Genomic DNA, 21,905 nt, shown 5'->3' on the forward strand with positions numbered 1-21,905 from the left:
AAGTGACTTTTTTTGTAAGATAAGTGGGAACCATGAAAATTTGCAACAAAACTGAGACAAGAAGACACTTCATCATAAATATTTTTATGATTTCAAGTTAATGAAAAATATAGATTGCCTACTTAAATGATAAATAAGCATACAATAACTCTCCTAAGATATTATTTTTTTAGGTTTTATGGCATTTATCCTCATGACTCATATAAAACACATACATACACATGGGCAATACACTCCATCTGGAGGGATGATACTCAGCAAGGGAATCCAGCACATTCTGTAGAAGAGGCAGGAAGAGAGGGGAGGTAGAAAAAGTCTTGAGATGTGGGACAGATGCCAAAGGTAAACTTTGCTGCCTTGTAAGGTACGTCTTTTTAATGACTGTGAGGGCTGCCAACTTTGGGGAAAAACTAAGGTACATCATTTTCACAAAGATTCTTCTCCTTTGTGTTTGGAAAAATTAACTGCTTATTATTCCCAGAGTTTTATAAGATGTTTTGCATTTTATATACTAAATAGATAATACTCTTCCTGTCTCTTAGCAATACTCATCGAAATGTTGCTATAATATCTTTTATAATATAAATTGATTTTTTTTATTACAGTCTCCTGGAATGTCTCATGTTTCCTGTCATTTAAAATAAAACACATACATGGATTCATATATTTTAAGTAGTTGTTTAAAGTTTATTTTAAATCAGTAAAACGTTTTTTTGCTGGAGAGGGAGGGAGAGAAAAAGAAATTATGGTTACCACCTTGAGAAAAAATTCAATCCTTTTATACCTAAAGTCTTAAAAATTAAGTTAGTCAGTTTTACTTACCCGCATCTTCCTGCCAAACAGATTTTAAGAAAAATAATTGATCTAAGTAATATAAAATTTCCTTTTATTGTGTGTGGTTTTTGTTTTTAAAACCTATTTTATTTAAGTTTGATTAGCTAACATATAGTGTATCATTAGTTTCAGATGTAAAGTTCAATTATTCATCTGTTGCATGTATCACCCAGTGTTCATATCTCAAGTGCCCTCCTTAATGCCCATCACCCAGTTACCCTATCCCTCCACCCACCTCCCCTCCAGCAACCCTCAGTTTAGTTTGTTTCCTATAGTTAAGAGTCTCTTATAGTTTGTTTCCCCCTATCTGATTTTGTCTTATTTTTCCTTCCCTTCCTCTATTATCCTGTTTTGTTTCTCAAATTCCACATATGAATGAAATCAGATAATTGTCTTTTTCTGATGAACATATTTCACATACCATAATACCCTCCAGTTCTGTCCACATTGTAAATGGTAAGATTTCATCCTTTTTGATGGCTGAATAATATTCACACATACACACACACACACATACACACACACACACACACACACCACATCTTCTTTATTCATTCATCTATCAATGGACATCTGGGCTCTTTCCATAGTTTGGCTATTGTGGACACTGCTGCTATACACATTGGGATGCAGGGCCTCATTTGGATCACAATGTTTGTATCCTTTGGGTGAATGCCTAGTAGTCCAATTGCTGGGTTGTAGGATAGTTCTATTTTTAAACTCTTTAACCTCTTTTAACCTCCATGCTATTTTCCAGAGAAGCTAAACTAGCTTGTATTTCCACCAATAGTATCAGGGGATTCCCCTTTCTCTGCATCCTTGCTGATGTTTATTTCCTGACTTGTGAATTTTAGCCATTCTGACTGGTATGAGGTGGTATATCATTGTGGTTTTGATTTGTATTTCCCTGATGCTGAGTGATATGGAACATTTTTTCATGTGTCCGTTGGCCATTTGTATGTTTTCTTTGGAGAAATGTCTGTTCGTGTCTTCTGCTTATTTCTTGACTGGATTACTTGGTTTTTGAGTGTTGAGTTTGATAAGTTCTGTATAGATGTTGGATACTAGCCCTTTATCTAATAATACATTTGCAAATATCTTCTCCCATTCTTTAGGGTGGTCTTTTAGTTTTATTGACTGTTTCCTTTGCTGTGCAGAAGGTTTTTATCTTGATAAAGTAACAACAGTTCATTTTTGCCTTTGTTTCCCTTGCCTTTGGATGTGTCTAGCAAGAAGTTACTGTAGCTGAGGTCACAGAGGTTGCTGCCTGTATTATTCTCTAGGATTTTAATGGGTATCTGTCTCCTATTTATGTCTTTTATCAATTTTGAGTTATCTTAGTGTATGGTATAAGAAAATGGTCCAGTTTCATTCTTCTGCATGTGGCTGTCCAATTTTCCCAACACAATTTGTTGAAGAGACTGTCTTTTCTCCCTTGGATATTCTTTCCTGGTTTGTAGAAGATTAGTTGATCATAGGGTTGAAGGTCCATTTCTGGGTTCTCTATTCTGTTCCATTGATCTATGTGTTTTGGTGCCAGTACCACACTGTCTTGATGATTACAGCTTCGAAATAGAGATTGAAGTCCAGAATTATGATGCTACCAGCTTTGGTTTTCTTTTTCAACATTCCTCTGGTTACTGCATTTTTTATGAATCCATACAAATTTTAGGATTATTTGTTCCCGCTGTGTGAAAAATGTCAATGGTATTTTGATAGGCATTACATTAAATGTGTAGAATGCTCTGGGTAGCATAGATGTAAATATAAAATTTTCTAATTGTGACAAGTGTTAAAATAGTTTTGATATGAAATTAAGATTCTTCAAATGAGGATTGTCAAGAATTCCTGTCTGATATTTACATTTAAAAATATTGTTTAAAATTGTACAAGGGCACCTGGGAGACCCAATTGGTTAAGTGTCCAACTCTTGATTTTGGCTCAGGTCGTGATCTCAGGGTTGTGAGATTGAGCCCTGTGCTGAGCTCCATGCTCAGCTGTGGGGTCTGCTTGAGATTCTCTCTCCCTCTGCCCCCTACCACTCATGCTGGCTCACTCACGCATTTTCTCTTTCTCTCTAAAGTAAATAAATAAAAAATAAATTTTAAAAAAATAAAATTTTACAGCATAGCATATTTGTTGTACCTTTTTGTCTTGTCAACATGTAATACTCACATGAAGAGGGAAAACAATAATTTAGTGTATAAAATAGCCTCTTACTATAAATTCAGTTTGATTTGGATTGAGAAAATCTAGTTTCAAGTCTAAATTTTTCCAATTACCAGCTATATGATGGGGTGGGAAGGCAGGACATGCTTCTTTCCATGTCATAGGTGTCTCATGATTAAGTCCTGATGGTAGTGTATGATACACTGGGTGGCAAATAGAATCAAATACAAAATTGTATAAAAATATTTTCTGAATTTTGGCTATAAAATATTCACTCATTTATAGATTAAATAGAAAATTTATAAGTCTCCACAAAGCATCACTGTGCAGAGATAAATCTACACAGCAAAAGATAGTAGCAACACCTAAATGAAAATATGGCTTTGTGATAAAAGCAGATATTTTTCCCAAGTTATAATTTTCTAGAACGTTTCTGTTGAAGTGATTGTTATGAGTATTGCTATTATATAAACACTCAGAATAATAAGTTGGCTGTGGTTGAATTACACTATTTTTTCAGTTTTGTATCTTTTCATTTGATAGAAACCAACTTAGCCATTCTGTATGGTAGTGCCATTTGTTTATGATTTTTAAAAACTATTGCTATTAATCTGACTTTCTTCAAGGCTTCTTGCATCCCACATCAACATTTCACACTAATAAATTGATTCGTTGCTGGTGCCAGTGGTCTAATTTCCCCAACTGCTGGGGTCATATGCATAATGTGTGGATGGTGCAACATAAGATAGCATTGTGATAGTTTCAAATTTATGGAAGTGTAGTAATTAGGGTGTGCCTGCTTATCGAAAACCTCCCCATGTAAATTTCTTTCTGTGCCATGTTTTTTTCCTAATACACATCTATAGTGACAAAATGGTGGATGAATAAGCTAACAGATGGTTTTATCTCAATGGCTGCATCATGGGAAGCATCATTAGTTTCATGTCTGTGCTACACTAGGAATGCTGGCTTTACTGTGGGCATCTGGCTGGCCATTCCTTGGGGGGTTGTCACACACACATAACCCAAGCATCCCAGCTGTGTTTTCAGTTCCCTGGTGTTTAGTCTGGCATGAAAAGGTGTTCATGAGCCAAGCTAATCCTCTTGTTAATTCTGTGAGCAGCTAGAAGAGAACTCTTAAATCCAAAACCCCTAATATCTATCCTGACTTCCTTCTTTCATTTGAATTGGTGGATTTGTTAAAGTATATTTTCCCTTTAGCTTTGATAATTGAAATCAAGATTATTGCAAAACAGATACTTCATTTCAACTAAAAGCACTGATATAATGAAATAGACATATAAGGCAATTAAATAATGAGGCTCCCACTAAAATTACAAAGGTTTTATTGTTTTGTTTTTTTTTATTTATTTTTTTTTTACATTTTTATTTATTTATGATAGTCACAGAGAGAGAGAGAGAGAGAGAGAGAGAGAGAGAGGCAGAGACACAGGCAGAGGGAGAAGCAGGCTCCATGCACCGGGAGCCCGATGTGGGATTCGATCCCGGGACTCCAGGATCGCGCCCTGGGCCAAAGGCAGGCGCCAAACCGCTGCGCCACCCAGGGATCGCGGTTTTATTGTTTTGTGTTTAACTCACCAAATAAAAGTAATGGCTAATGTAGTTTTTAGCAGTACCTTTTCTAATTTACCATATAAAAACCAACCCTCTCAGATTAAATATCTATAAAATATATTTAGGAAAATAAATAACAAGTTTGACCTCATGAGCTCAACAGCTTATTTATGAATCTCCTGAAGCTTCTTGAATGTCCTAGAAAAGTATGGTTAAACAAAGGCACCAAAAAAAAAAAAAAAAGTATGTCTTTATAATATGATGGAGCAGAACTATAATTGAATAACATAAATTACACATATAAAATATATAAAAATGAGAAAAAGGGAGAAGGCAAGCAGAGTAAAATATCACTTTTGCTTTCTAAGGAGTATAGATTGCTGATTTGATCCACATTGTTATGGTATTTTATATCAGAAAGGGGATAATACTTCCATGGCTTACATTAGGAAGCATTTTTTGCCTATTTCACAGGCCTACAAGATAGCTGAGGCATCTCTTCTCTAGGCTCTGAGTGCATTTAAATGTATTCATTATAGGGACACCTGGGTGGTATAGTCAGTTGGGTGCCCAACTCATGATTTTGGCTCAGGTCATAGTCTCAGGGTTATGATCTCAGGGTCACGAGATAGGGACCCAAATGGTGCTTCATTCTCAGCACAGAGTGTGTTTGGGATTCCTTCTCTGTCTTCCTCTCTCTCTGCCCCTCCTGCTTGTGCTCTTTCTCTTTCTAAAATAAATAAATTGAAGATGAATGGATAAAGATGTAGTTTCTGTATACAATAGAATATTACTCAGCCATTAGAAACGACAAATACCCACCATTTGCTTCGATGTGGATAGAACTGGAGGGTATTATGCTGAGTGAAATAAGTCAATCAGAGAAGAACAAACATTATATGGTCTCATTCATTTGGGGAATATAAAAAATAGTGAAAGGGAATAAAGGGGAAAGGAGAAAAAATGAGTGGGAAATATCAGAAAGAGAGACAGAACATGAGAGACTCCTAACTCTGGGAAACGAACTAGGGGTGGTGGAAGGGGAGGTGGGCGGGGGGTGGTGGTGACTGGGTGATGGGCACTGAGGGTGGCACTTGACCTGATGAGCACTGGATGTTATGTTACATGTTGGCAAATTGAACACCAATAAAAAATAAATTCATAAGAAAAATAAAATAAAATTAAATTAAATCTGGGCAGCCCCGGTGGCTCAGCAGTTTAGCACCATCTTCAGCCCAGGGCGTGATCCTCGAGACCTGGGATCGAGTCCCATGTTGGGCTCCCTGCATGGAGCCTGCTTCTCCCTCTGCCTGTGTCTCTGCCCTTTTCTCTGTCTCTCATGAATAAATAAATAAAATCTTTAAAAAACCAATCTTTTTAAAAAGTTAAAAAAATGTATTCATTATAACTGTCATTCTCAGATGCAGGCTGAATGAACATTAGCTAACCAGGGCATGTTCTTCTCATGGCAGAAAGGTATAGATAAGAGGCCAAACCAAAATACATAAGTGTGCTTAACCCTCTGTCTCAATAGCTTATATGTCATATCCTATCATATTTCTTTGGTCAAGGAAACCACATTATGAATCCAAACATCGATAGAATGAAAACATGTTCTCCAGTGGTAGGGTGGGGAGAATAAATACTTGTGGTGTAATTATACAGTGTACACATAATATACTTTTGGATAACAAATATTAACTTTCATTGACAGAGTACATTCATTATGCCAGTGAAGATTCCTTCCTCCTGTCAAAGTTTTAAAAATGCTTTTATGGCATCAGACTTGAAGTTCAAAACCTTGAGAAAATCTCTATATCATATCTGCCCCTCCCCTCAACCAACTTTCATTGGTGGGATTGGAATAGAATAATCTCTAAAAATGTATAGTTTCTTGGCCATCCATATCTGGCTCCAAAGCCAATAAATTTAACATTTTTCTTCAGGCAACTAATTTACTCCAGGTATCAATTTCTGTATTACTTTGCTTTTGCTGTATTGATGATGTATAACAATAGATTGAGCATGCCAGTAACTTACAACAACACACAATTCCCACAAATAGCCCTATGGGTTGACTATAGGAGTTCTGTTCTAGACCATTAATGAAGATTGCATTGGTGCCACATGTCTGTTATCCTGTGACCCAGGCTGAAGAGTATTGCCATCTGGAAGAGCTCTTTTCATGTGGAAAGAGCAAAAGTAAGAGAGACCAAAACAAAGAACTCATCAACATTTTAAGTTTTTCCTTGGGATGTGGCTTATGTTCCATTTTCTCCCATTCTGTTGACCAAAGTAAGTCACATGGTCAAAGTCAAAATCCATGAAGGGGGAATTTTACTCTTCCCAAAGAAGGTGCAAAAGGAGAGTGATATTTGTGAAAGTAATACAGTCTACCTCGAATGGTTAAGTTAGTTGTAGCCAAATAAAATGGAGTTGTGGCCTTCAGGGGGAAAAAGTTTTGGAACTTACCCAAGAGGTAACTGTTACCTTTAAAATAATCCTCCTTTGTTCCCTTGAATAATCTTCTCAATGCCATTCAGAGTCCTCACAGTTCTGATTTCACACAGTATTTGCTTTGTTGGAATGTTCCTTGTAAAGAAAAGAGCTGGGAAGAAGTAGAACAATGTAAATCACTGAAATACTAGGCCACAGGTAGTTATTCTTTTATGACCTTGAAAAGATTATTTTCAATGAGGCAATCATGCATTTTAGGATTATAAAATCAGCATTATTAGTTCCTTGGGAGATTGTGACCTTTTAAAAGCTTTACATTTCTGTGATTACTAGAAAGGGGAAAGGAAATAAAAACTAAATAAAATCTCAGGTATACCGGCTTTTGATTTCACTGACTCCATATAATGGCTTTATAAATTATAATGAAATATTAAAAGAGAAAGTAGGGGAAATGCTCAAATGCAAAGAAATTAACAAAATTTGTCTAGTATCATTTCATAAATAAAAAACTTGGTTAAAAAGAATTGTCTGGGGTTTAAAGGTAGGTTGATGTGCCTCTTAATAGCAGCATTATACATTAAAATACTGTTCAAGAAGGTAAAATATATGAATCATTAAATAAACAGGGTTATAGTTTTGGCATAATTTTTGTCATTATTGACCAAACTTATTTTTATGAAAATGACCTTCTCAAAAGAAGATAAATACAAACTGCTAGAAATACAAATGCTTTTTTATTTTATGATTTTTCTTTCAGTTACACTTAGAAGAGCTGCATTTATTCCTGCACAGGTGTTTCAACCTTTAGAATGAGTTTGATTCAATTCAGCAAACATTTATATAGTCTCATCCATGGGCAAGACACTGTGGAAATATGAAGACAAAGATGCCCCTTTAATTGGCAATATTAATATTCACCAGGGAGAATGTGTCGGTCTGTTGTAGTTGGTCTTTGCAAAGACAACTTTACCCAGCTTTTAACATTTTAAAAAGTGCTAATCACTTTTCAAATGCATAAAGTAATAGCACTTCTCATAAAAATTCTGACAAGGTAACTGTCAGCTTGCATTCTCTTCCTGCCTACTAAAGTGCTCAATATTTTTGGTTCCAAGCTCATGAGATGACAGTGCTTGGAGAGTTCCCTACTTATTTTATAACCTGTTCAGCAGAAATCATGTCCATGGCTGCAGGCCATTGGGTGTGGGCTAACCCTGGGACTTGGCACAGCCGGGCTTCCTTCCATTTGACTTAATTTAAGCATCTTTTCCAGCTATACCTTCCAACGAATGCCTGCACCTTTCCGAAAAGGGTACTAGAAAGAGCACTGAACTGACCACTCAGATATCTTTGTTGCAGCTCCAGGTGCCTGGCCGTGTCGCTCTACTTTACCTTTTAATCTATTACAATGAGGATTTGGTCTGTGTCTTTTCAAGGTCTCTTTCAACGGCATTTCTCCTTTACCTTCGGCTTCCTTTCTTCAGTCTCTACTGCACTGTCCACAAGTCCTCCAGCTTCAGAATGAAAGACACCTGGCTGCACACCCTATATACTTGTGGGTTTGGGTTTCCTTGTCTATGAAAAAGAAACAGTGATGCTCATCGTAGTTATTAGGAAAAGGAAACAAGCTAACGTCATTAGTGATTAAGATACTGCTTAACACAGAGAAGGTCCTTTCCCTTTCTGATCCCCCAGTGTTTCCTTCCTTCCTTCCTTCCTTCCTTCCTTCCTTCCTTCCTTCCTTCCTTCCTTCCTTCCTTCCTTCCTTCCTTCCTTTATTTGACAGAGAGCACAAGCAGGTGGAGCAGCAGGCAGTGGGAGAGGGAGAAGCAGGCTCCTTGTAGAGCAGAGAGCCCGATGTGGGGCTGGGTCCCAGGACCCTTGCTGGGATCATGACCTGAGCTGAAGGCAGATGCTGACCCTACTGAGCCCCCTGGATGGCCCTCCCGGGTCCTCTCCATTTCTAGGTGGTGACTTGTTTGCTCCTGCGACCTTTATAAAAGAACCTGGCTAGGTGTGCTGGGTACGAGAGGCCTGAGACCCACTGGGCTCTACAGGGGCTTTTGGTTGGAAAGGTCACAGCTGAAGATGGGTATGATTGCTTTGGTGCCTCTGCATTGTTGTGATAGAAGAAAAGCTGTGGTTTTATATAAGAAGATGGTGGGGGCTAAAATAATTCTGCCTTAGTTGTGCGGAGACACTCCAGGGCTGGCCTACAGGGATTCCTGGCCTACAGGGATATTTAGCTCTCTGACATAAGCACTACTTAGATTAATTTTAGCAAACTCCATCAGTCAGTCACGTGCCATCCTCACAGTTTTTGCCCCATTTTTTTTTTATCACCAGTCTTATTTTTTCACTTTAAAATGACCTCAAATATTCACTATTTTATTCAGTCTTGTTCAAGCACTAATATCTGTAAAGTTTTGTTTTTGATATGGTAATTATGTTTAACCTTTTGATGCCCCCTTCATTCTTCCCCACCCCTGCCCTTCCCGCCACTCCCCCTCCCACCCCTGTATCTGGCAACCACCAATGTGTTCTCTGTATGAGTATATTTTTCCTATTTTTGTTAGATTATACATATAATTAAGATCATATGGTATTTGTCCTTTTCTGTCTGACTTATTTCACTTGGCATTATGCTCTTCTTGTCTATTCTGCAGCAATGACAAGATTTTATTCCTTTTATGGCTGTTTATAAACACACACACACACACAATTTCTTTCTCCATTTATCCATCAATGGACACTTAGATTGCATATCTTGGCTAATGTAAATAATACTGCAGTGAACGTGTGGATACAGGTATCTTTTCACGCTAGTATTTCATTTTCTTCAGATAAGTACCCAGAAGTAGAATTCCTGGATTATGTGGAAGTTCCATTTTGAATCTTTTGAAGAACTTCTGTACTGTTTTCCATGGTGGCTTTACTAATTCACATTCCCACCAACAATGTATAAGGGTTCCCATGTCACTGTCTTACTACATATTCAAGTAAATATATAACTATTAAAATCTATATTTCACTTAAAATCCTTCCAGCGACTTAGGAAACAGTGGGTTAGTTTTGCATAGAATTGTCCAATAGGTAGGTGAAGGATGAAGCATTAGGTATGTGAAGTCGGAGAAAAAATATCTAGTGTCTTAGGAAATACTAGTTAGTGGAGCCTCTAGACTTTCTATTAGAGCACAGGAGAACATATTCTTGAGAAGTGGCTTGATGTTGTGTTTAAGAGCACAGATTCTAGAGCTTGACTGCCTACATTCAAATCCCAGCTGTCTTCTAGCCATGTGTGACCATAAGCAAGTTGCTTAATATCCTTGTACCTTAGCTTCCGTATCTTTAAGAATGGGAATAACAAGAGTGTTGTGAGATTTTTGTGAGGATAAAAGGAGTTCCAAACCTTTCAGAAGGTAACAGCATGTGGTAATTATAAACTGATATTATTGTTGTCCTAAGAAAGAGCAAATCAATCTCAGAATTTCCAATAGCATCTAGTGGGAAGCCCCGAGTTTACCTTTTAACAACCCAACTAGTATTTTACCCAAGCACCAAACCAAATCTTTTAGATCCTTTCTTTTTTTCACTGAGATAATTTGGCATTATTGAATAATGGTTAGGCTGCTTCTGGTAAGACTTTATGCATTCCCTTTCCTGCTCCTCTAATGTGCCAGTGTGGAAAATTTTGTATTCAAAATTATATTATTTATTATGACTTAAAACAATATATCTATCAAGGTTTAAAAGTTCAAGTCAATAAAATGCTGTCTATATTCCAACCACAACTTTTAAAAAACACATTATGCCAAATGCATGATATTTTAATTCTTCAGTGATATATTGAAGAATGATACTCCAAATTATATTATTCATACAATGAATCAATAGAGCTTAACTTTTTAAAATGCTGGAATGAAGAAAGAAATTTACTATGCTCAAAGCTCATGGTTAATTGTGCATATTAATAAAAGGGCAGGATAGCAAATCACACCTTAGTTTTTAAAACTTTAAAGACAATGCATAAGCCACTTTGTCTTAAAACTGATGTGTGTCCTCATTCTACTGCTCTACTTTTGCTTGTGATTGCTGTCAGAGTTGTCCTGTGAGGGCAGAGTAGATGTTGGCCAGATAAATGTTGACTATTCTCCACAGTGGGTTACCTGCTTAGGTACACTGTGCTTGGAAGGATATCAGGTGACCTCTTTAGGTTAGGTGTGTAGGAAAAAAAAGAAATAGGAGTGCAGGAATTTTATTTTCCTTGATTGGTCATGAAACCTCAAGACAGCATAGCTGCTGGGTAAACAGGGAAGAAACACCTGTTTCTGGCATTGCTTCCTGACCTTCTACCTCCATTGCACAACTACCCTTAGGTGCACATTGTGGGTGTGCTCTAAAGTCTCCTTTGATGGACAACACACGAAGTAAGTGTTTTTTGTAACAGTTATTCAGTATCTGGGATAAGAGAGGATAATACAATTAAAAAAAAAAAAGGCAGAGAACAATACATTCCTTCATCCTTCATTCCCAAACATGTTACCATATATGTTATATGGATGTAAAGTTATCAAGGTGTCACTGGAAGGCAGAAAGCATCTGGAACATGACTTCTGCTCTGAAGGCTTTTTTAGTAAATTAAATCCAGAACATTGATTTTGGGTTAAAAAAGATGTACCAGACGTAGTTCTGTTCATGAATGAGCTTAGCTTCCAGCTGAGGAGGTAAAATACATATATGTAAACACCTAAGTAATTTGTGAAAATTGATAGTATGAAACATTTTACAAGGTAGATTTTATTCAAGGGCTGAGTAGATTTTATCTATTTGGAAAAAGACAAAGGATAGCTGAAGATTTTTTTTTTTTTTGAGCAAAGGAGAGCCAATGTTTATGATAAATGTAGTGAAAGAGGCATTGAAAGGTGGGGGATATTATGGAAGTATGTAGTGAGGTGAGAAAGCATAGAGACTGTGAGTAACCTGGCTGGTTGGTTGTGCTGACTGATTCATGAAAGCAGGAAGTGAAAATGAAGCTAGGAAGAAAAAGAGGAGCAATTTTGGAGGGCCTTGAATGTTGGACAAAGAAATTCAAACTTCATTCTGTGGTCAGTGTGTAATGGAAAGTTTTTGAGTAGAATATATGAAAACCTGTTTTGTTTTTCTTAATAGAAGCTTTTGATAGTGGCATTATGCATAACCATTTTTTCTGATTTTTGTATTGTATTTTCTATGAGTGTATGTATGTTAATAGTGGAAGTAAATTTAAAAAATAATAAATATATGAGAAAGCTATTTTTTAGGCAAAACAGTGTGGTGATGATATATGGGATAATTGGAAATACCGATGCTGGGAAAGGTAAAACCTAAATCCCAGTCAGCTCTTTGGATTAACTACAAGCACATCTTCATATTCTTGTTATTGCCTATGAATCTTAAGAGTTGTCTTGTGTTATGAAAGGGTTAAGAAGTAACAGTCATCAAATAATATCACATAATTTCTTAAAAAATAGGAAATATCTGTCATACATGCAACCAACTGACTGTATTCCACTTATAATAAATTAGGTGTTCTAAACAGGTTTTCTACCCAAACTTATTGAAAATAGCATTTTGTCTCTATGACAACCAAGAACAGCAATTGGAAACTAGAACATTAAAGGTGAGACAGAAAAGACAGACAAATAGTTCATATTTAGCTAGATGGCATTCATTTGGGGCTTTTATAAATCCAGGGAGAAATTTGAAATTCTCAAATGTTAAAAAATGAATTGCTTTTCTCCTTAAAATCATATAGATTTAGACTGTCCAGTTATGTTTATTTACATTCTATGTTGTTATTAAATAAAAGAGTCAACTCTCTTTCATTTCTTCTGAATCTCAAAAGCGTTCATCTATTTGAGATATGATTGATTGCTTTTGGTAGATTCTGAACATTTCGATGCTTAGCTAGGTCATACAGCTATTTATTGATTGGAATTCTGATTTTCAAAGTGTACTTTATGAGTCTTAAGGATTCCACAAGATATCACTAGAGTTTCTTTGGAAAGAAATATGATCATTATGACCACTTGATTTGGGCCTTTTCTATATCTTTTAGATTTCACTTCAACACTACACTGAAAATGGCAATTGTGGAACTCAGCAAAGGAGCAGGTGGCTTCATAATTTAGTAAGTTTGCAATAATTTGATAAAAAAATTACAAAATATTTTTTTTAAAGATTTATCTATTAGAGAGAGAGCACACGAATGAGTGAGGGAGTGAGGGGCAGAGGGAGAGAGAGAACCCTCAAGCAGATTCCACGCTGGGCGCAGGGCAATCACTCTGAGATCATGACTTGAGCTGAAATCAAGAGCTGGCTGCATAACTGACTGAGCCACTCAGGTGCTCCTAAAATATTTTAAATCAATAATTTTTTAATTTTTAGATTATTTTTTAAATTTAGATTCAATTTGCCAACATATAGTATAACACCCAGTGCTCATCCCATAAATTTGACATGAATTTCAAATAACCATCTGAACAATAGTGCATGCTTCCTATTTCTGTTCAATCTTCATATCTTACAGTCAGTGAACATTATATAAGAAAACATTCAAAATTTTATTCTGTAATTGCTATTTATAGGCTTTTGAAAAATCTTAATTGATGTCAATATTTATTGAATTGCTCATTATCATGGTAACATGGTATCTGCCCTAAAGGAGATTAATGTGTACATGAAGAGACATAATGTACCTGACATAACTACTGGAGGAGAAGTATAATGAAATATTTTAAAAAATCAGGCCAAGAAAATACTTTTCTCTAGCTACTAAAAAATAAATTTCATATAGGAGGTGATAGTCAACCACATGGAAAATATCAAGGTGTAGATGGGCACCGTTTGGGGCAAATTAAAACTTTGCCAGGCAAATCAGGACATGTGGTCACTGTATTCATGGAAGATGTTACTGACAGGAGTACATAGCTGTGTGGAAGTAGAAAAACAAAATTCAGATTCTCTAACATTATCATCTAGGAATGTACATCTGAATTTTGGACTCATGCATGCCCACTCATAAGAAATACAGCTATAGTGAGGATGATTCCACATTTCTGCAGAATGGGAACATACATTTAAGCTAAGATTCTTCAATACCGGTGACACATTACACTTGAAAACCTCCCACCTTGCAAGTCTTAAGTATTAGTAAGGGCAAGGGAAGTTTGGGGGTTGGAAGCCTCTTTTGATCTCTGCCACAGGGATAAGCAAGTATGGAGGCCAGGAACTGTCCTTCTGTCCTTCTGTGCTGGATGAAGTTACCCAAGGTCCCTCTCCATCCACTACCATCATTCTTGTAAGCAGAAAAAGAAAAGGGAGAGGTTCCAAAACCTGGATTCAAGTGAAGGTAAAAAAAACTTAATTCAGAGATAATATTCGTTCTTTCATATATTTATTTGATAAATATTTATCAGGCGCCTATTGGTGGGGAATAAAACCAGTCCAAAACTCACGACCTAGTGGGAAAAGACAAACATTAAAGGAGTAAACAAGTATACCCCCAGTTGTGATATGTGCTCAATGAGTGTTTGTTGAATGAGTAACAGATGCAGTTATGAATATAAACATGGAATGGGATAATCAGGGGAGGATTTGGATTATGTAGATCTGCAGATCTAAGTGGAGGCAGGATGGTGTCGTGTCTTCCATCATGATCATCCACCCCGAACTATTAACTTGACTTAGGGAGAACAATGTAGAATCTGGGAGAAGATTCCAGGGGTCTAGTGGCCCCCAACAGGTTAGAATAAACCATGTGGAGTAGCATGTTTAGGGAGAGGTTGATGTCTATAGGTGGGGAGATTGATTAAGGGATTAAGATATTGAGGGTTCTATTTTATTCCTAGGAATTTTTCAAAAGTCATTAGAATTACATGCTAATGAGCCTCAGTGGAGATGAACTTGAATTTACAATGGTTATCCCAGTCTTGTTTTAGAACTTCATATAATTTTGTAACTGTCATATTATTTGACTTCATAAATATTTAAAAATCTAATCCATTCTTCATTTTATAGTTTCAGATTAAGCGACTCCTACCTGTTAAGGAAGAGAGGAAGTACTTAGCTAATACATTTAGGATGATTTCTTATCTCTCCATCTTGAAAACCCTTGAAAATTAAGGCTGCCTTATGAATGTTTGTGCCCATTCTCTAGAGAGCAGTCTTACAGCATCAATTTTTTATGTAGCATGGTTAATTTATTTATTGTTTGTATAAGGGATTTGACAGTGGAAATATATTTACTTTCATTATTTTTTTTTCCCCTTTCTGTTCAGGTTTATTTTAAAGGAGTTTCTTTGGAATGCAGAATAGATAGCCTTTATTATGGGTAAATGATTACCTCTACATATAAAGAAAAAGTACGCCTAGAGGAGAAAGAGACTTTTATGGATGTTGGTATCTATGAGTTATCTGACAGTATGTTCCTTGCTATTCTCCAAATTTCCATGTTGCTGTGCTGCAGTATACACATACATTTGGCACATAAGCCATTTACCCTGAGAAACAGTGTCTGAATAAATAACGAAGTAACAGATGTACCTCCAGAAGGATATTTAAATTGATTTTTGTCCTAATACCTTTGTTTTCTTCCCCAAATTCTCCCTAACGCGGTATGTCATTCCACATAGCTTAGTTTACTGCTATTATGGTTGCTTTGACACCATTGTGTTTTAGTCACTTGATATTTTTGGAGAAACACTGAATATTTGTGAATACCATAAGGGACATATTTTACGTTTTCTAGGTCTTTAGCAATTCCTCTTCCTGACACACTTTTCTTTTCTTTTCTTTTTTTTTTTCTGACACACTTTTCTTGTTAGTAAAATAGACCACTTTTATAGAAAAAAAAATCCTGGTTCATCAAATATATTCATTCATGGTTTTATGGACTCTTAGTTGGATTTTCTTTCCCTCAACACTTAGTTTTATTTTGCTTTGTTTGAATTTTCCATTTATGTGGCATTTGTGATATGTTGGTCTGTTACTCAGAGGACCAAAGCAGATTTAACAGGACTTTTAGTTTCTGATTTATTTGGAAATCAAATAAGAGAGTATCCCCATTTGCTATAAATTGATATAGTCTTTTTTTTTAAGATTTTATTTATTTTTTATTTGAGAGAGAGAGAGGAATGAGAGTGGGAAAAGGGGCAGAGGGAGAGAGTCAGAAGCTCAAGCAGATTTCCTGCTGAGCATGGAGCCTACTGGGCTCCATCCTAGGATCCCGAGATTATGACCTGAGCTGAAATCCAGAGTCAGAGGCTCAATGAGCTGAGCTACTCAGTTCATCCTTCTTTTTTTCTTTCATAGTCTTTTTGAAAGAAAGAATGAAGGAAGGTTAGGAGGGAGGTAGGGAGGAAGGAAAGAGGTAGGAAGGAAGAAAGAATAGTAGGGGAAAGAAAGAAGGGGAGGACAGAAAAAAAAAAAAAAGGAAGAAAACTGTTAAAAAATGGAACCTGGGACTCCTGGGTGGCTCAGCGGTTGAGCACCTGCCTTTGGCCCAGGGCATGATCCTGGAGTCCCAGGATCGAGTCACATCAGGCTCCCTGCATGGAGCCTGCTTCTCTCTCTGCCTATGTCTCTGCCTTTCTCTCTGTGTGTCTCTCATGAATAATACATAATAAATAAATAAATAAATAAATAAATAAAATCTTAAAAAAAATAGAAGTTTATATAAAGCTTAAAAAGACTTTAGAAATAATATAGCTTAGTGAATCCCAACTTCTTTGAGTAGGAAACCCTATTTTTAACATATTTTTCCAGGACCCTACATAATAATTGTTCTTCTAGCAACTATTAATAATATGTGGACAAAAGTTTTATGAATTTAGTGACATTTAAAAATTCAGTTTCATCGGTATACCTTTGAAAAATTAATGCATATATGCATATAAGACTTATTCTGACTGGGGATAATTTAGTACATATAATGATGAAGATTTGAAAAATTTGTTAAAGGGCAGCCCAGGTGGCTCAGCAGTTTAGCGCCACCTTCAGCCCAGGGCCTGATCCTGGAGACCCGGGGTTGAGTCCCACGTCAGGCTCCCTACATGGAGCCTGTGTCTCTGCCTCTCCCTTTCTCTCTCTCTAGCTCTCTCTGTATCTCTCATTAATAAATAAAATTCTTTAATAAAAAAAAGGAAAAATTTGTTAAAAAACAGCATTTCTGGAGCAGAAGGCCGTCTAATCGGGAAGCATGAACTTCTCCAACTCATTCTTTTTATATTTTAAAATGAAGACTAAAAAAGTGAAGAAACTTGCTCAAAATTATATTAACTGAAAATTTAGATTTATGATTCTGCTAGCTATGAGCAGTTTCTCTGTACCACAATACTCATTTGCGAGTTTGTCAACTAAGTACCTAGATAATTCAGGCTAGACCCTTGGAGTAAGGATGACCTTAGTTTATCTTTATTTTTGATTTAATTATATCACTGTTTTTTTAGTTGTGTTAATATATATTATTAGGACAGGATTCAGTAATTAAGCCAAGATTAAGAAGTATTGGTTCATGGTAGACTGATAACAGTGATACCCAGTTGCATTGCTTTAAAATAATAGAGAAGCATTAAAAGGAAATTTTAATTTACAGAGTTGATATTTAGTTAGACATTCACATAATTTCTTATGATTTTTAAGATCCAAGAAGATATACTTTTAATAATTGAATTTTACAAATATTTTTAATTCCTCACCTGAATGGTCAGAATATGTGACAGACTTAGTAGCTCCTAAATTTAAACTTCAAATAATTGAAAAGCATGTTTTTGTAAGCATTTACAATTCTTTATTAAATTTCTAACAGCATTATGAATGTTGACACTTTCTTAGATAGCCCTGTCAAAGCTAACAATTCTACTAGCATTATAAGAAAAGTAGAACTGGCTTGTAAATGACATAGGTCATGCATTCTATAGCACAGGCATATTTTGAAAAGAACGAATAAATCACAGGGGACTTTGTCCAACTGCTCATTCTTGCGTTTGAGCCAGTTACATGCCTGCACGGATATCAAGGTGTCACTTCTGAAGAACAGAGAGGATAAACCTTAGATTCAATGCTCTCTTCCTGGAAATGACAACTAATTGTTGTTTAGAAAAAATAAACTGTTTTTGCCTATTGCTAAAATAGTTGTTTTGTAATAGGGTTTTTTTTTTTTTCCACTTTCAAGTGTTTTCTTACATCATGGCAATATTGTTGATAGTGCTCAGGAGACTTATTAACCATCATTAAATAAAATGTAATAGAATGAATAAATTAGTTAATATTGGATTCCAATAGTATTTCACATATCTTAGTTATAATCATTTTTAACATTGTAACGAATCCCCTGTAGACCATCGCAATGGACTGAATATTTGTATTTCCCACTCCCCTCATTCATATGCTGAAATCCTCTATGTGATGGTGTTGGGAGATGGGGCCTTTGGGAGGCAATTAGGTCATGAGAGTGGAGCACTCAGGAGTAAGACCTGTGCCCCCAGAGAGCTCTTTATTTCTCTTTTCATCATATAAGTATCTAACCAGGACTTGGCAGTCTGTAACCCAGAAGGCCTTCACTGGACCTCTACTATGCGATACCCTGATCTCTGATTTTCAGCCTCAAGAACTGCAATAAAGTGTTGCTGTTTGTAAGTCACCTGGTCTATGATATCTTATTATAGGAGCCTGAACCAAGACAGCCATTTTTGTCACCTTTTGCTCTGGAACTCATATGAATGAACCCCGCTGTGACTGAGGCTAAAGCCATTGTATAGAGCTGCCCCAGTGAGGAGCCACTGAATGCACATGGATGCCTGGAATTCAGACTGTCTGTCCTTGAGGCTTATTAATGGACATAAGAAACAGATGCTTAGGGGGGATTGCAGACATTTGAAAGAGAATAGAGACGGTCAAGGAGTAAGTTGTATATTTGGGACAGACAGATTCCATAGCATACTATTAAGGGGCCTGATGTCACTTTTCAAAACTTTGGATTCCAAATATTGTTGTTTAATTGATGTTTCAGAGCCTTTGGGGACTCAGTGGTTGAATCATGCCTGAAATTTCTTTGGGACCACTATTACTGAGATTACCTCGCTATTTTGGGTAGAGAAGAGTTATGTTTTAGGTTGTTGAGTCAGTGTTAAACTTTTTTAGCTTAATCGGTTTGAAGTTCTTGGGATTTTGTTGTTGTTGTTGTTTCATTTTGATTTTTACTGGGCAGAGAACCTTAACTTGTAACAGTCCTCTCCCCTGATTGCCAGTCATGTGGTCTTATCACACCTTGGTCTCCGGCAATCTGCAGGCCAAACTCTATACCTGTGCCAACATTCCTCATCTAACCCTATGTTTTCTTGATTGCCCAAGAGCTCTAATCTCCCCCTGCCTTTTTTAAAAAAGATTTTATTTATTTATTTATTCATGAGAGACACAGAAAGAGGCAGAGACATAGACACAGGGAGAAGCAGGCTCCTCCCAGGGAGCCAGATGTGGGACTTGATCCCCAGACCTGACCACAATCACACCCTAAGCTGAAGGCAGATGCTCAACCTCTGAGCCACCCAGGCATTCCAGAACTCTTATCTCCTGATTGATCTGAAAGTAGTTCTTGCATTTCTAGAGGGGAAATATGTTTGCTATAAGAAAGTCATTTGTCTTTTATGATACCTTATGCACATCGCAGGGAAAAACAAAGTCAATTCATAAAAAAATGAATATTTGTTGCTTTCCCCTAAATTTCAGTAATTTAGTATTTTTTAAAATGGAACTTTTTTGAAAACTTCTAATTGATATCTCCCACTTTGCTGCATGAAAAAAAAATTATTTAAGGGAGATTTCCCTCCCCCCACCCCCACCATGCTCTCCAGAGAGTATCAAATACCACAAAAATTCTGTATTTATGACTACTCAAAATGTGCTCTCTAAATTTGATGATCCATCCACATGTTTTCTGGTGATGGAGAAACAAAGAAAAAAGCTGGTCATGTTAGCCAGTCCTTTTTAAAAACATCACATCTAAAAAGAGCCTTTAATAATTTGTTGTCTTAGCAAGTAAGGTAGCTGCTAGAATAATGGCTAAATAGCCCTAGTTCATGGATGCAGCCACCCGAACTAATATAATATGAGCCCAAGGAGAGGAAACCGTATTTTAGAAGTCTCTACAACCGTATGAGGATATGCTTATTACTGTAATTTGGATTTTCTGGAGTACTAACAGCATGGAGCTCCTCCTTGCCAATAGTGGCTTCAAGGACTGGCTGACTTTTTAGGCATCTAAGCCATTTAGGATATTGGGATGTAGTGATAAGTAGGAAATTACATCCAGTGCTTATATTGTAATCCATTGGTATTCTTCCCCAAATAGGGAACTGTTCATGATAGTTCTGGGCCCACACATATCTGGGAATAGGATGGCACGGAAAGAGAAAGGAACTCCCATGAAGAATCCTAATTCTGCAAGCATTTGGAGCACTCAGGTAGTCAGCCATTGAGGCTTATCAACCTGGACAAAGGCTAGAGAATTCCTACCAAAACACATAATTCTTCATTCCTCTATGCTAACCATGACACTCCATTCAGACTTCCAGTACAGCATTTACACGCACAGTCCTTATTACATTTCTTTCTCCACACTGGACTGTGAACCCCTCCAGCAGCTCTCTGACCACAGCCACACCCAGGGACACTTTGACATGATTTACAAGGCTGAGCTAGATATAGACCTTTATTGCTTTGAGGATTTATATTTTCCATTTCCATTCAAAAGCCCAGCATTGCCTGTTTCTTTATGACATCTAGCCAGTAGCAAAACTCACAAGATCCATAACTATCATAAGATTTATTAATTGCCCATGGACCTGTAATAAATTAGTAATTTAATGGTAATACAAGGAAAAATAAACTGATAGATACTATTATAATTATTGTGGAATTCTACTTTCTTGGGTAGGATGGGCTTAATAATCCTTAAGGCCTTTTTTAAGTGCTAGAAATCTTACTCTGCAAGACTTGTTCTTACTGTAACAGGATTTACCTTTTTTTCCAAGAAAGCAGTCCAATAAATGTTCAGAGTGTACTTGTGGCTTGTGAAAGCCAAAGACAGGGAGGTGTTATAGGAAAATGTACCACCCGTTAAAAACAAAAGATGCTATTTAACAAATTCTGGTGCATTTAAAGCATCATAATGGGAAAATACCAATCCGATCGAAGCTCACTATAAATGTATCCTCAGGGTTCCTATCACAAAGTTAGGTATAGATGAAAATCTTATGAAGTTGTTTTCCATACTCCAGGTTAAACTCTAGCATCTTCAGAGGGTCTGATATAAAGACCAAGTCAGATTATGGAAAAGTGTCTTTGTAGGTTTTAGAACGCTTTACTTCTAATGGAAGCTACAGATCACGGATAGATGATCGTAAAGAAGTTCATACATATACATCCAGGAAATTCCCAAGTATGCAGAATATTTGTGTTGATGGTTTTCTCTGGAGCTGCATTCTGAGGCTACCATCAGTTGGGAAAACCGCGCTTCAGATACTCTCTTCGGTTTGCTCCTGTGGCATTTAGTCAAACAACCTGCTTGGAAGTAATCTATTTGCAGAACCTAGGTGGGGGGAAAACCTGCCACATCATAGAATTCACCGAGCAGGTTTTGGCTCCCACGTCGCCAATCCATCTTAAATAGTGGCTAGTGCCCTGCATCTAGCAATGCATATGATCAAGCAATTTAGCACAAAGAGAGAAAGGCCCTGCAACTTGGCATCCCCGTGGACATCAATCTTTGAGAAAACGAAATGGATCCAACTTTTGCCAGAGTTTAATAGCAAAGCTGTCACATTTCACACAAATGA

This window comes from Canis lupus, chromosome 31 (genome assembly GCF_003254725.2).
Source record: "Canis lupus dingo isolate Sandy chromosome 31, ASM325472v2, whole genome shotgun sequence".
In the NCBI taxonomy this organism is placed as follows: Eukaryota; Metazoa; Chordata; class Mammalia; order Carnivora; family Canidae; genus Canis; species Canis lupus.